This window comes from Thunnus albacares, chromosome 20 (assembly GCF_914725855.1).
Source record: "Thunnus albacares chromosome 20, fThuAlb1.1, whole genome shotgun sequence".
Classification (NCBI taxonomy): domain Eukaryota; kingdom Metazoa; phylum Chordata; class Actinopteri; order Scombriformes; family Scombridae; genus Thunnus; species Thunnus albacares.
In genome coordinates this window covers 22,143,451-22,160,100 of record NC_058125.1, presented here as the reverse complement: position 1 = coordinate 22,160,100, position 16,650 = coordinate 22,143,451, and positions in this window count along the sequence as shown.

Below are 16,650 nucleotides of genomic sequence, written 5' to 3'. Positions count from 1 at the left end.
GAAGAGCCGAGAGAGAGAGAGAGAGAGACGTCGCTGTAGTGATCGAGCTCTGTCTTACTTTTCTGATATTAGGAAGTCTTACAGCTTCTAAAGGCAACTAGAATAAATTTAACTTTATTTAATTGGATTTTGTTATTTAATATATTTTAAGCCTGATTTCTCTGCCTTCAAGATGCTTATGCACAGCCCTGCATTTTCAAATTATTTTCATGTCATATTGAGGAAAATGCCTGAGGCTAAATGTGAATGTTGGATTCAAGGTCCAATTATTTGCATATATTCTGCACCGTGTGGTTAAAATTTGAGGCATATAGTGTCAATATTTGCATCCTAAAGACTTATAGTTCAGTCTTCATATTATTATTGATAAAACTTACTGAAATACTGTAGTTTTCTATAATAATATTACCAAAACTACTACTGGAAAAAAAAGGCCAACCATCACGCCAGCAGAGGGCAGCAAATGGCCGTCGTTGACCTTAATCTGAAGCGACATTCAACTCCTATAAATAGGAATGCCTCAAGGGAGAGATTATTGGTCTTTTTCTCTTGTCTTTCTGTCCGGAGGTTTTCTCTCTTTCTTTTTTTTTTTTCCTACGCATTCACTCACTATTCATACACATCCAGATCTATAGAGATGGAAAGTAGATCTAAATTCATCAGACAGTAAACACATGACCCATAAAAGGTCATTATTTGGAGGATCAAACAAAATTATGAAAACATGTTTCAGCACATGAGCAATATGCTCTGTTTAGTCATAAAATCACGTTGCCAAGGGAAAAGAAGCTAATATTTGCTCAGACATATCTGCATGCAGGGAAACATACCAATGTGCAGGATTAGTGTTGGAGCTGAAATACGTTTGTAGGAAATTATTGCAAATATATTTATATCTGCAATCGGTGTAAAAATGTAATGTAGCAACAGAGAAGAAGAAGTGTTTTGCTGCTCATCACACTCTCCCATGTGATGTCTATATCTCATTTATTTATGTACATTGTATACACTGCTATACATTCTCATCATCCACTTTAATTTGTGGCCTCTGGTGTTGGTGATGCAGAACCGTGTAGTTTACACTCTATAAATCAAATCACGATTAAATATACACAGAGAGGCTGACGTGTTAATTCATCCGATAATAATACAGAGACTCTTTCATAATCTTTCTTCTTCCAAGTGCGGAGAGCGAACCAAGCATGTTATTGTGTAATTTGTACCTCAATGACTGATTGTGACGCCTCTCTCACCTTTATCACCTGCCAGATACATCCAATTATTCAATTAAATGAACTTACATGAGGTCAGTTGTCATATACAGTGGTGGAATGTAACTAAGTGCATTTATTCAAGAACTGTGCTTAAGAATAATTTTGAGGTACTTGCACTACTACAACATTTTATGCTATACTTTATACTTCTACTCCGCTACATTTCAGAGGGAAATATTGTACTTTCTGCTCCACTATGTTTATTTTGCAGCTGTAGTACCTTTCAGATCAAGATTTTACATAAAAAACATTGGATAAGCTTCTAAAATTCAAGACCTTGTTAAAGATTAAATCGACCTTTTTGACTTGTGACCCCTTACAAAAAAGAAATATCTACTTTGAGCCCATCTAGAAGTCTCAGCTCTTGTTTCGTTTAAATAATCATCAAGGCTCAAAAGTATAAACGAACGAAAGATTTGAGAAAAGTCCAAAAGAAAGGACTTCCTGATCTCATTTCCTACCACGTTAATAATCTCAGATATATCTTGTGACCTTTGGAGGGTCACAACCACAACATAAAACCATCTAACGGTGTGTGACATCATTAAAACTGGTCCAACCACGACCGTAACAACACATAACACTTCAAAAGCTCATCAACACATTTGATGAGCTTATAAAATATGACGCGTTTTCAATTTATGTTTTACACCTGACGGTATATAAAACTATTAAAATTATAACAGTAAAACACTGCTGACACATGAAGGCATCAACAATAATAATCTAATATTATAATATATAAAAGTATAAGACTAACAAGGGTAATTTTTCTATATTGAATACCTTTACTCTTGATATTTTTAAGTATATTTTGCTGATAATACTTACATACTTTTACTTAAGTAACATTTCATATAATAAGCTTTTACTTGGATAGTATTCCATGTATAAGTACATTCATTTAATGGAATAATAGTAGTTTAACTTACATTTTACTGAAGATCTTGCTGTACTTTTACTTCTAGAAAATGTAAAAATCTCTCTTTTATTTGTAGAGGAGTATGTTTACATTGTTGTATTAGTACTTTACATAAAGTATTTTAATATTTCTTCCACTACTGGTGATACAGTTGTAATTCAAACTGCGTGTGTTACAAGTGTAATTGTACAGTCTGTGTTTAGTAAAAGGATTCAGAAAGCATCGAGAATCTAATAAATGTTTCTCCCTCTCTCTCCCTGTCGCCAGTGTCATTAAATAATCATGATACTCTGGCCTGTATCGTCCCTCTGCTGTAGAAACTTTGGAAGAGATGAGAGAAATTATGACAAAAATTATAAATGCCGTCTTTCTTTCATCTTGACTCATAACTTCATAAAAAAGTTTGTGGGCATCTCTGCTGTCTTCTTGGAGAAAAAAAAAAACCAGTCACACAGCTTCTGCACAACCAGCAACATCATTCAATATGGATGGCAGCCTTGTCAGAACGGCTGCGCCCTCATCGAGCCCTTAGCAACCGAGCGAGCACGTGGCGACGCCATCTAGTCAGATTGAGCATTTGAAATATGCATGCCCCACACTGTGAGGCTCCCACTGTGGGTGCTCTGTTTTTTTTTTTTTTTTCCCGTGGATGTGACAGCATCAGGGACGAGATAAAACACAACAAACCATAGATTCATTTCTCCGTCGCCCTGCTGAGACACTGACACAGTTATTTCACCCCGGTAATGATGTGCTTGATCATGAGCGTTGTGTGTTTTCGTGTAAGGTGGAGAAGATGGAAGCAGTTACTGTACGGGAAGAGGTTAACTATAAATAGAACCAAAGACGAATCAGATCAATTAATTATGAGCCCTGGATACCCCACAGGGTCTTTGAACTAAGTGAGAAAGCCGAGGGCAGGACTGACGACAGGAGACAGAGTCCCCTTGAAGCCGCTGTGCTGTCACTGAAATGCACTGTGGGGCTTCCAGAGAGAGCTGGAAGACTCTCTTAAGGTCAGTCTACTGTTTAATGACTTTTCTGTCAAACAAATGATATGTTCTGTATAAAGTCTTTAACTAATGAGATAGTTAAAAATAGTACTAGATGTGGTAGGAAGCAGAGCAGTACACAGCATGTTGATTATATTGGTATGGATCTGTATATGTGTACATTTGCATCTTTTCTTTGCATTTAAATTCGAACACTAAAATTAGCATTTAAATGTGTTTTGGCTTAAGCTGTCTTTGTGTGGAACATCCCCTACTTTCCCTAATCACAAAAACAAATTTGTCTCACAATCTATTCTGCAATATTGAGCCTTTATTCTACATGCAAAGGAATTGGAAAATGTGATTAGTTTATTGAGTTAGATTTCAGAAGTGGTGGGGACACAAGAAAAAAAAAAACAAAAACACACACATTGTGCCTTCTATAGTCCAACAAAATGATTCGAAATGAAATGTTATGCAAATTGCTCTAAAAATCCCTTAATAATAATGTTGTATTTTTATCTTTATTAAAAAGTAACACTGTCTTTTATCGCATTATCTTTTCATCCTGAGTAATGAATGTAGATTTCCTTTCAGGCTGCTTAAGGCCCCAAAAAACCTCCAACTTTCAGATGGCAGGGCCGAGGTGAAACCCAGGGCAAGAGGAGTCCATACGCTCGTGGTAATATTGATAGCAGACAACGAGGGAGAGGAGAGCGGGGTACAGATGATTTTAGCAGCACACGTTGTGCCTTAATCCTGGTTCTTTTTCCTTCCTTCCATATGGGTAACAGCCCGCTGTGTGGCTGCCTCCGGGCCTTTAGGGACTATATATGCCCATAATTGGATCAAGATTATCATACAACTAAAAACCCACCCCTTACACAAGCTGATGTGGGCAAAATGATAACCATCTAGTCAGTGATATCATTTTTATTCAGGGGGGAAAACCTTCAACACTCGTTAGATTCCATATTATCTCATGATGCTCTGGTTTAAAGCAGGTTTAATGCTCCCTAGAGAGCTGCATCCACCTCTAAAGTCTCTAGACGCCCCCAGATAATGTTTGGTTACCTGGCAAAATGAGCAGCAATTATAGCAGCAAGAGCAGAAATTGTTGGCTGTTTGTAAATTTGTGCGAGTGCCCTTTTTAATAAAGCAGAACAAACAAATAAAAACGTCTAAAAAAAAACACTGGGATGAAGGTGTCAGATGCTTGGAAGAGTCTCACAGAGTTCGAAACTGTCTGGCTCAAGACTGAAAACCACTTCAGTGGTTTTACAGATGAGACAGTCCGCGGTGACATCTCCAAATGATGAATCGCTTTTAAGAATGAGCTGTCTGCCCAGGGCGGAGCTATAAGACGACTCAGAAAAGCCATATGCAGATCTATCATAGGATCTTATGAATATTCATAAACTGTTCTTGTTTTACATTATTAACATACTCATTCCACCCAATAATAAGATTTATGATTGCTCTGTGACAGTCAGAGTTTAAAACCAGCCTTGTAAAAAGTACGCCGGTCACCATGGTAGTGCCGCATAAACTGAAGAAAGGGCTCCAGAAATGCAGTCATAAATAAAACACATCATGGCTTAAGAGACAGGCCTAATTAGCTTTCAGTTCGCTGCAATTTAGCACTGCACTGCTGGGTATTAAGCCATGACTAAATCTGAACATTTCAACAATTCTTAATTAATTACCAAGGGCTTACTGAGCATTTTGCGCCAGCTTTGTGTAATTTTCTCGTTTTATTTCACCTCTTCAAGGACAGTCAGCTCTATTGTTTTCTAACAATGTTTGTCTGCGGGTGTGTGTGGGTGGTGTTAGCAGGGGCTTCTGTAGCTTTTTTATTTTCTCAGTTTTTTTTGTGTGTGTTTGTGTGTTTGTGTGCATGGGGGTAAAGAGAATGTGAGAAGGAAGAAGAAAAACCCACAGGAAGGAGAAGATGATGAGAAGAGAGAGAGAGAGAGAGGGGGGGGGGGGATGGTGTGTGTGTGTGAGAATCAGGGAGGTCGTCAAAACCACTTAACTCCAGTCTGAGACATGTCCAAGCGAGCAGGTTTGTGATCAAGACTCGAGTCTAAACAAAAACACACGAGAGCGAACTGTAATATAACTTCAATCTGTTAATACAATCCTTTAGAAAAGTATGACACATGAAAGGAGTAGGAAACACACAAACCTACATAGATGTATTATTTGTAATATTAATACTGTTTCAGTTTCCTTTTTCACGCATACTGAGTTGAGATTGAAGACTCAGAGGTCGACAGCCACATCCTGACTCACGTGTGGTTTTTAAAAGGAGTTGAACTCACCGTCAACCTGATGTTGAAACACTTCAAATGATCTTTGTTCTGTTGATGTGATGTTTTCATCTCGTGGACATGTTTGAGTTTATACTTTCCTGGGTGAGACCAAGGACAGTTTTCCTGCCTCGGCTGAGCAATAAAGTCTTTTCTATTCTATTCTATGATAGTATGATAAGAATTTTAAGTGGCACATGTGCAAGAACAGATCAGAAAGCTTAACAAGTGTAGCAACAGTGGAGCTGCTTACTCTGAATTCATAAATGATTTTCACTCTCAAATCGCAGATATATTTGTGAGTCCTACCGTCCTCTGGCACGCCCACACACAGGTTGTAAGTATGTTGTTTCTTTTGTTTACTTAAGTGTGTTAAAATTAGCAATCTAATGTTGCAAGTCGTAGCTTGCATGTTGCAAAATCCTGGTTTGCACCGGCTGTACGTAAATCCATCACTGGGTTGCTCCAATTTTAAGATTTTTATCATAACTACACGTAGAATATTACATTTCATAGCATGAAGAATGTTAGACCTGCAGTATTTATATTACATTATAATACATTCTAATCTGATTAACACATGTCCCATGAGGAGGGAAGCATTTATGCTCCTAAAAAGAAAAAAGTCAGAGATTTATTGAATATTTATGGAGTGTTACCTCATGTGAATGTGAGAAATGGTCAGAATGGACATGAAAAAATGACCATAGTTTAACAGAAAACAGTTAAAAATATAAAAATTGTAATTTTGTTATTTGATTTTATTTTACTTCATGCTAATAAGCACACTTGAACTAGTGTCTTCAGCCAGTGAAAACAGTATTGACAGTTTTATACTGCTTTGTTTTTCCCTTTAAATGTTGGAGACCTAAAATTGACAGTTTTCATGGAACGACTCCACTAAGTTTGTGTGTAAAGTCCTTCCACAGTACTTAGTAACTTCTATAGTTTCAAACTAGTGATATATTAAATCAGGTTGCACCATTATTTTTAGCTACTAAACACTTTATTAATGTGGAAGTCGGTTGCTAGGAAACACCTGTTCAATAAGAAGCAACTATGTAAACAGAAACACAAGCTGTCAAACATGACTTACTGTTAATCCTTTCTTAATGTAGGTATGGCTTAGATTTATTTTTATATGCATACCTGGAGAAAAATGTATGTTTTAGAGTTAGTATTCATGCAGTTTACAGCGAGAGGGAAACATCCGATTATGCTAACAAAACCGACGTTATTTGGTGAACAAATGTTATCGGCGCGATGTTTCGTAATTTGAGGTTTAGTGTGTTTCTTCTGTGAAATGTAAAGTATCAGGTCAGATGTGTCGGCCATGTTCCATATGACCTCTTTAACTCTTTAAGCTCAGTCTATTACACAATTGTGTTTTGGTTGATTCTGATATTTAGTAGACATAATACAGTGTAGCACTTGGGTGTTTGGATTCATGGTTTCAGTTTTCTTGCATACAGCTCTGCTCTATAGATAACAACAAGAAAAAAGGTCTCCGGACTAGACTGGAGTGGTACAGGTCTGGAATGTGTTTGTGCTACTCGAGTGTTCCTCTTAGCATTACTTTACACTCTCCTCGTGAGCACCTCCTGAAGGATGCGGTAATTTCATCTACGCTGTCGCAATCACATTAATCTGCGACCACTTTGAGCCTGTACGGAAAAGAAATAACACATTCATACTGAAAGCTTCTCCTCAGATATGAAGGCTTTTTCCAGGTGAGGTGCTAGTACGACATATTGGCACACGAGTGTTACATCATGTCTCTCTGATTCACATGCTTGTATCCACCTGACCTTAGTTTCTTTTTAATCTCCTTAAGTGGTCCAGGTTGACCCCCCCCCCCCCCCCCCACCTTCTGCAGAATCAAAACAACCTGGAAAAAAGCTGGTCCGGGGCAACTGACAAATCACCTCAGTGTGGTTTCATGGATTCACCTCACTGCCTATGCACATCTTATTATATAACTAAACTATTATTGATCATATCGATTTCAAAAGTTTCCAGATTAGATCAGAGAACAACGTTTCTCCTGCTATTGGTATTCAACCATGTCAACAGGCGTCTGCACCTGCATTAATATGGATATCTGTAGTTCAAAGGGGAGCGTGGAGATAAAAGAGATGATTTAAACTCAGTCACTGACTCAGTACACTGTGATTAACTGTAATTAATGATTAGCATTTTTATGATATAGAACTGCCTGTGTGTGCCTTTGATCACCACACTGCACTGGATCTTTTTATGCTTGAAAGGTTTTGCTGCAGCTATGCCCACGGAGCTCCACCATATCTCATCGCTGCACTGAATCACAGTGTGGGAGCTGATGTAGGGCGAGATATATATTTCTCTAAAGTGTAGATGAGATTGTGGTCTTAAATGTAAATCATTTAACTAAAATTATTCTCAATAATGTGCTATAAATTGGAGCAATTATTATCAGCGTGGCAAGTTAATGCCTTTTATTGCTTTACCCTGTGACAAAAGTTCAAAGCTTCATTGGTAAAGATTGTCTTTCCTGATGGGTAATTATATTGAAAATCAATAATTGAAGTAATGCAATACTTTAAAATAGAATCACTCAAGCTGTCTATCAATATATAATAAGAAAGAGTGCTTCTTTCCCTTGTGTTATAACAAAGTCTCATTGATAGCTACCGCCTGAGGGCATGTTAGTTCAGAAGAATAATTAGATGGGATGGTTCTACTTTGAACTTTTTGGACAGTTTTTGCATTCAGAAACTTTTCTGAGCTTTAAAAATAATTTGGCAAGATCGAGAAGAACGAGTGATCTGTAATCCTCTTAGTAACACAACCTCCTAGGAATTTTTTTTTTTTTTCTTCACTGGGAAAACCAAACACTCAGGGTCAGTCAAAACCCTGAGAGCAGTTTCTTCATTGTGAGTCTAGAGGGACGGTCCTTTTGTTGACGGAACCTTGGAAATGTTGTTCAGCAGGGGAAATAATAACCAGAGGGCTTGTAAATGTCCGTGAGCCAACGTCACGCAAATGCAAGAGAGTTTCTACACTGCTTATGTGGTTTCACAGTGTGGTAAACATGATCCTTTATAAAAAACAAGTCTGGTTGTATCGAGAAAAATCCAATTAATTTAACTTTAAATCAGACGTTTAACCTGTCATAGCGGGGAAAAGCGCAGATGTAATTGATGACATTGACAACGACTGCGGCCCGTAAAGACGTTCGCTAATGTTATTAGTCACACCTGTGCTTTTCCTGCAGTGACAATTCAACACAGCTGCAGTGAAAACAGGTCTACTGTGAAATACGCTGTGTCCCAGTTCCATACAAGATAACTGCATACAGTATATGAGCCTACTACCTTCTCATTTTACTGTTCTTTCAGTTAGTATATAACAAATTTGTGTTCTTGTATGTTTTACTAAGGAAATAATACAAAAATTGTGCCAACGTGCATGAACCAAACTTGGACTTTGGAATACCACTGCAAATTAAACTTGCTTTTATTATTTTTTGTTATTAATTGTTTCTAATTGTGAAGATGCAAAGTGCAAATATTTGGGGCGCTGCTCGAATAACAAAATATTCCATAATACATTCATATTGTGACAGTAAGAGAGGGAGCATGAAATAAAAATAATGTTCAGTATAAATAATGAAGTGGGTCCTTGTCAAGAGAAGGAAGTTTTAGGGCTTTTTAATCTTACAATACTGAAGATATTTCACACAACACATTCAGTTCATTTCCACACAATTTGGGGCTCAACCTTCAAGTGTTACAATTTAAAATGTTTGGCAAACAGAATCAAATTATTTACAATAAAATCAATTTTTTTTTCTGCATCATGAATACTCAGTAGACATTACATGCAGTTGGTGTAACTGTAAAAAGACCATTTCCCTTGAGTGTACATTAACAGCACACTCATACATTTTTAGTATGCAAACTAACTGCTACACTCACAGGTGACACAGTGTGAAAGCTGCTATAAATATTAAACACACCCATTCAGTAAGGTGGTATATCTACTGTCTATGCCCCAACCACTCCTCGTTTGCTCAAGAGCAAGCGGTCTGAAAAGTGGCAGTGACTCAAAAGCTGCATTCTTTCTACTGACCAGCAGGGGGCGACTCCATTGGTTGCAAAAAGAAGTCTGATTGTATGGACGTTTACGAGAAAATGACCTTACTTCTCGCTTGATTTATTACCTCAGTAAACACTTTACTGTTGAGTTTATAGTCTGAATCGCTAGATTCAAGTCTTCTTCAATACAGCATGATGTTCATTTTGTAAATTTATGACCTCGTTTAGAGTAAAATAGACGATAAATTAGGGTATGCCTTAGGGTGTGGCTTCTTCATGATTGGCAAGTCGCTACCACGGTGACAGCGTTGATTATGTAACATAACCATGGTGTAACCCCAAATTCACAGAGTATTGGCGTAACTGCTGCTATTTCACAGTGTGTTTTCAGGTCATGAAAGTTGATTGTAAGATTTTGGCCGTCTTGTTTAGTGCTTGGTTGTACTGAAAAGACCCTCTAAGGAGTCGACTGTTCAGTTTTTCCGGTAGGTACAATTTGTTTGAATGGTTTTAAGCCTGTTTTTCGCTAATCAAAATTAGCATTAGCATTATCACAGTTAACTATAGACTGTAAATGCACCTCACTAACTGGTGCTAACCAAGCTAGAAGCTAGCCCAAGGTCAGCTGCTAACCCTAACTCCTGTAGGCTGCAGCCCCTGAATTGAGACACAGCTATGGTCACTTATGACTCCATATGTCGAAGATGGCGACGGTCAAATCGCCCAACTCAAGGCTTCAAAACAGCAGTCCACCGTGGATGTACAATAAGTAGAGAACCTCCTGTAAAGAAGAACAAAAATATATAAATATTTTCAAACATTATAATAAACTGCTGATTTAATTTATAATGGCTACTAATTATCTATTATATCATGTGTTACAGTTACTTGAAATATCAAGATATTTAAACAGAAACGGATCAAATTTTGTATCTATCCTATCAAAGGTAGCAGAGCTGCAAAGATTAGTTGATTAACTGATAAATCACCAACCATTTTGATTATCACTTTGAGTCTTTTTTTTTACGAAAAGCTCTTTAAATGTGAATATTTCTGGTTTCTTTGGTCTTCTATGACAGTAAACTGAATATCTTTGGATTGTGGACTGTTGGTCGGGATAAAACCAAACATTTGAGGTTGCACATTGGTTTTTGGGGAACAATAATTTCCTGATATTGTATAGACCAAATGACTAAACAGTTAATCAGGAAAATAATCAACAGATTAATTGGTAATTATTAAAGCAGTCGTTAGTTGCAGCTGTAGAAGGCAAAACATGGTTGTATCAGTACGATTAATCGATTAGAGCAACAGAAAATTCAACTGCAACAATTTTGATAATTGATTCATTGTTTCAGCCAAATGTTCTCTAGTTTCAGTTTCTCATATGTGATCATTTATTGCTTCTTTTTTTGGTTTTATATCATTGCACACTGAATATCTTTGGTTTTTGGACTGCTGAAGACATCAACTTAGGAAAAAAAGAAGAAAAAATTTTTATAAACTCAACTAATGATTAATTCAGAAAATAATCTGCAGAGAAATCAATAATGAAAATAATCATTACCTTATCTATTCACCCATTCCTACATTCTTATATATTCCTCTTAATTTGCACACAGGTGCTGTTGACATTTTACTACTTCTTGTGCCGCATGCTTCATCACTTTACATGTTCTCCTTGAGACGGGTTTTGCATTTTATGAAAAACTGCATGAATGAATGAATAAGAAACATTTTTTCCTCAAGCTCTTACATTTTACTACCGTGCACCACTAAAGTATATTTATTCAGAGTCTAGTTGTAGCTTCTTGTGACTGACCTCTAAGTCATCGTTTCCCTACTGGGGGGCTCGCCCCCGTACTTTATGGATCATCAGACACACAACTCGTTATTTTAATAATTCATAGGTGAGAGCATGTAAATGATAAGTGATGTAAGTCACCCTGGATGAATGTGATGCTGAGATGAATAATGTAGACTGCAGAAAGATCCCCGGACACTGGACACAGCAATCCCCTCCATCCCCCCCCTCCCCCACCTGCCCCCTTTCATCCATTCCCGACCCCCATGTATCATCACGCTCCGCTTCCTCTCCTCTTTCTCATTGGCCGTGTTCGAAATCACACACTAACGTACCGCCCACTACATACTCTATCAATATGTACTGCATACTGCCTACTAAATGACCGATTATGTATTCCATGACCAGCAGACTGTTAACACTGAAGTATACTGAAATATCCCAGAATGCATTTCACAATAACCGGCAGCAGTGGCGGAGATTTTAAACCAGACTTTTTGCTCTAGGACTGAAGTTTTAATACTTTTTCAGGTGATAAAATAACCATTTAGATTCCTAATATGTGGTCGGTTTATCCAAATCACACCTGTTTGGAAATTTGCTCACTTTATCTCTATTATCTATTATCTCACTATCATCCATTTCAACTGTTCACTCTGTCTCTGTCTTCCTCCTCTTCCTCTTCTTCTTGTTTCTTCCTTCCCCCTCTCTTCCCCTGACCCCTTTCTTTCACCTTCCCTCTTTGTTCCTCTGTGAGAGCATTAAGAAATTATTCACAGTGATTTTTTTTTTTTTTTTTTACCCCTGCCTGGGTTTCAGCTGAGTGCTCGGCTGATTCGTGAGTAACAGCAAAGTCAGCCAGAGTAGCTGCTGCTGCTGCTGCTGCTGCTGCTGCGAGCAGTACATCTCCCCCATTACCTCCTATACATCCATGTATGAAAATAGCCTGCTTCCATGGCCTGGAGAAAAGCACGCTGCAACACAGGCATCAAACTTTGTAACTTGTGTGGCTGTTAAACCCATTATTGTTGTTTGCTTGTTGTGTCAGCCAGTGTTCACATATCATTACCTCTCAATTCTCTATGTGGATACGAAGGGTTTGTTTAGACAGTCACAAGGCCATCAGTAACCCTGCCTTCCTGGAATGACGTTTATATACTACTAAATTGTCTTCCCAATTGTAATTCATTGGCAAACTTAGTTGTTTTACCACTTAACCACCTTAAGTGGGAGTTACAGTTCTTTTCTTAATCTATCAAAATACAGACAGATAACGTCATGTCTGTTTTCAGTTCTCCTGTTTAGGATCTTGCCCAACTGACCCCCAGATGACACGTCTCATCCTGTCTCCAACGAATTTTAATTTCTACATCTTCCTCTTTACAAAAATAATACTGAACTTCCTTTATCCGTAGCTGATAAGTCTGCTGATGTTGCAGAGTTGCAGTACAAAACAGGAACAATTCATCATGATCTAGATGAAATAGTAACACTCATACACAGTGCAATCATAATTTTTTTAACTGGATGAAACAGTATTTATATACTGAAGTCATTTGAAGGAGGTCAGATTTAGACAATAAAAGCACTTTGGTTTAAATTAGTGAAAGATTGTGGTCACTTAAATGTTAATAAGTCATTGTGGACCATTTCTTTAATGTTAACCAAGTGCTTCCAGTGTCTAACCATAAAAACTTTAATAATGCTGTAGTTACTACTAGCGGATATTGTTCTGCAAGATCAGATATTTTGGTGGTTGTCACTGAACATTTCACTCATATATTCAATAACCATGATCTTTCCCAAACTTTAAAAAGGATCATTTTTCAAGTCATAGTCATATGAACATTGCAAGAAGTTTTGGTCTTCTGTAATCATTCCCACCGCTAATACTGCCCATTAAAAGATCCCTTCCAAATGTGCTGACAATGTGAGTGATGGGAGACAAAATCCACAGCTCTCCTTTTGTGCCAAAAAAGGAATTTTAAAAGTTTATCTGAAGCTAATATGAAGCTTTGGCGGTCTCAAGTAAATATTTAAAGTTTAGCTTCTAAGTTTAATATAAAATTCCTTCTTTTTGTTTCCCTGTTGAGCTTCGGTGGAAAGATAATAACAAAAAGAGGGAGTTTTGGCACTAAAAAGACTGTTATTTAATTACTGTTACAGATTTGACTAATTTGGATGACTGAAGTGTCATAATAGCTGCGGATAAAGTTTTTGCACAGAAGGAAGACTGTGGAGTTTGGCTCCCATCACTTGCCTTGAAGTGCGTTATGAAGGTATCTTCTAATGGTCTGTATGAACAGGAGGAATGATTGCAGCAAGAAAAATATGTTTTCAATATTAATTTGGGTACCTAACTACTGTTTGAAGACAGGCTATATCATATGAATCTTTTTTTTTTTGCAACAGTTATACAGATTTTTTTATGGCAACCTACCTATTTTGTGTTTGAGGTATGAGGATTTATAGAAAAAGTAGCAACAGATGTGATGTATCTGTTGTAGAGTCGGGTACGAGAAGCAGTTTTGCAAACTTCTCTAAAAACTCAGCAGAGAGAAAATCCATGTCAATTCTATTGTATGTACGGATTACTTATTTACCTTCTCCTGTGAGATATGGAATTTTAAATTGCAACTCCAGTGAGTTAAACATTTCTTCTGCTTGTGTTTGTCGGTGACACCTTCCAAGTCACAGAGGATGAGTCCTGACCAGCCAGCTGCAAGATCAATAAGTCCCACAGGGCACGGTAAATGATAAATTAACAGCTGGTTTAATCATTGCAGCTGGCTTGAAGCTGGTGTTGTTAGCCTACCGTGCAAATGTACATAATTTACTTGTGAAGTCCAGATTCAAACCGCATGTGTGATATTGGCAACATATGAGGACTCAGCTGGTCTCAAAAGAGAGAGAAGCGAGGGGGGTCAGAAAGGTCACCCTGTCATGTTTAATTAAGATGAGCACTGAGGATGCAGAGAGACTTACCCTGGATCCTTTGGAGGGTCACGTAATTCTAACTGCGCTGTCTCATACTGTCTGTATTTATATTTAATTTACATTTACATCATAAGCATCCCCACGTACAAGCAACCAGTTCCTGGATGTTGCATGGGCCAGTGGTTCCCAACTGGGGGTTAATAAATCTGAGGGTTCATGAAATGATTAACAGGATAGGAATGCAGGAAAAAAAAAACATTTATGCTGCACAAGATTATATTTCTTTACCTATATTGTTCATGTCAGTTACTGGGTAACTTTACTGCCTCATAATATTCAAATAAAAACGGGGAAAAGTGCAGTTTCACAATGCATGTTCACACCAACCACACACCAGTAATTATCTGCTATGGCCTCTATGTTTATGATCAAACTGCCCCTCTCGTCTGTCTAGACGTATAACTGAATGACACAATGACGCAATATTGAACAAGAAAATGTTAGCAAAAAAGGCTCAGCTAACGTTAGCTGGTTAGCTAGCTAGCTTATTTAATGTGAAGCAATGAAAGCTCACAAACATTTAGCTTCTGTTTACTCACACTTTAGCTCTTTGTAAGAAATCTCATGTTCATCCTGTTTTGTAGGAAACATTTCAGCACTGCTAATAATAGCAAAGGACAGCAAACTTACACTAATGTTAAGTACTTGTGGGTTATAGTTAAAACCGCTGATGCTAAAGTCACTTTAAAATAAGGAAATTCTGAAGCTCTAAATAATTTGAGTTTTCATGGAATGAGCTGATTGGTTATTCAGTGATACTACTCAACCTTTGGTACCAATGCTAAACTCTACAAAAACTCTTTTCAGTACCTGACTTATGATAGTTTTTCTATAAAACCTCTATTTTCATTGAACAAAATAACAGAAAATAAAGAAGCCAGACTTACTACCTTGAATATAAAATGTTTTATAAACAAGCAACCCTGCAAACACTAAAATACATCCTAACATTGGACTTTTTAAAATTTAAATCAGAAACTATCTGATCAAAGAATAATTAAAGATGAATAATCAGACCAGACATTCAATGCCAACTGTCAATACTTGACAGTTTTTGATATTTGCTGCTATGGACACATTTTGTTTGGTACCAAAACTGTACTGGGATGAGCTGCTCTGCTCTAATAATGATTATACATCATAGCAAACTACAAGGTAAAGAAAGTAGATAGAATGAGAAGAAATACTTTCATAATTGTCTTTTTCCAATTAGTTAGAGACTGTTCGGTTTACTTTAATAACTTAACTTTAATATAGTTTCTCTGATCTGATCCCAAGATTAACTGATGTTGCATTTGTGTACTGGAAAAAAGATATTACTCTTTGAAATGATTGATTGGACTGATCTTATCAGCCACCTTTTTCTATATTGTGGTGAGATATGATCAGTAGATACACTGAGCAGGGTTTTTCTTTTTGATTACTTTTTATATATTACTTCAACTGTCGAATATTGCCTTGACTATTAAAGTCAATAAATTCTAAAAGCTTGTTCAGATGCTGATAATCTGTAGTCTTGGGCAGTGTGTGCCTGAAAACAAATGGTGGCGCTGTGGAACAAAGATGCTGGTGCTGTAAAAGGGAGCCATAAGTTCAATTATAAATATAAGTGCATCACCATAACTGCTTCTGTTAGCCTTAACCGCATGTCCCCTGTGGGAAGGTGGAAGGAGTGGGACGGTGGAGGCGGGGGGGTGAGGGTGAGGGTGGGGGGCGGGGGGTGTATGTATGTATGCATGACATTGATCTGAAGCAGAATGGAGGACTGGGTGTGAGAGTGGAAGACACGGCCTGCCGGCTATTAGCCATGGCCTGACCGAGGCATGAGGCATGGTGGAGAGGTGATTAGCTGACAATGAGAAGATGAGTGGCCTGTCCATCTGCCTGGCATACATCACGCGGACAGGCTGCGGGCCCTACTGCTTGCATTTTCGGCCCCATTAGGGAATCAGCCCCCCAGTCATATTTCTTATCCAGGCGGAGCGGATCAATGAGACGAGATGGACTCACTGCCAACAGGCCACTTGTGTCTGAGTGAGGCCATCACATCTACTCTCCTCATGTCCGTTCTGAAGCCGACGCGGGGAGAGCCTTGCCTCAGCACTTTGCCTGAGGGGGGCGAGTAGGAGGAGGAGGAGGAGGAGGAGGAGGGGTGAGCGCATTGGTGATGAGTCACTTCCACAAGTTGTTTATTGATCGGCTGTGGGGCATTATATCTCACTGCTCGTTAAGTGTGCCGTCTACCAGCCTGTGCTGCTTATTTGCATGGAAAT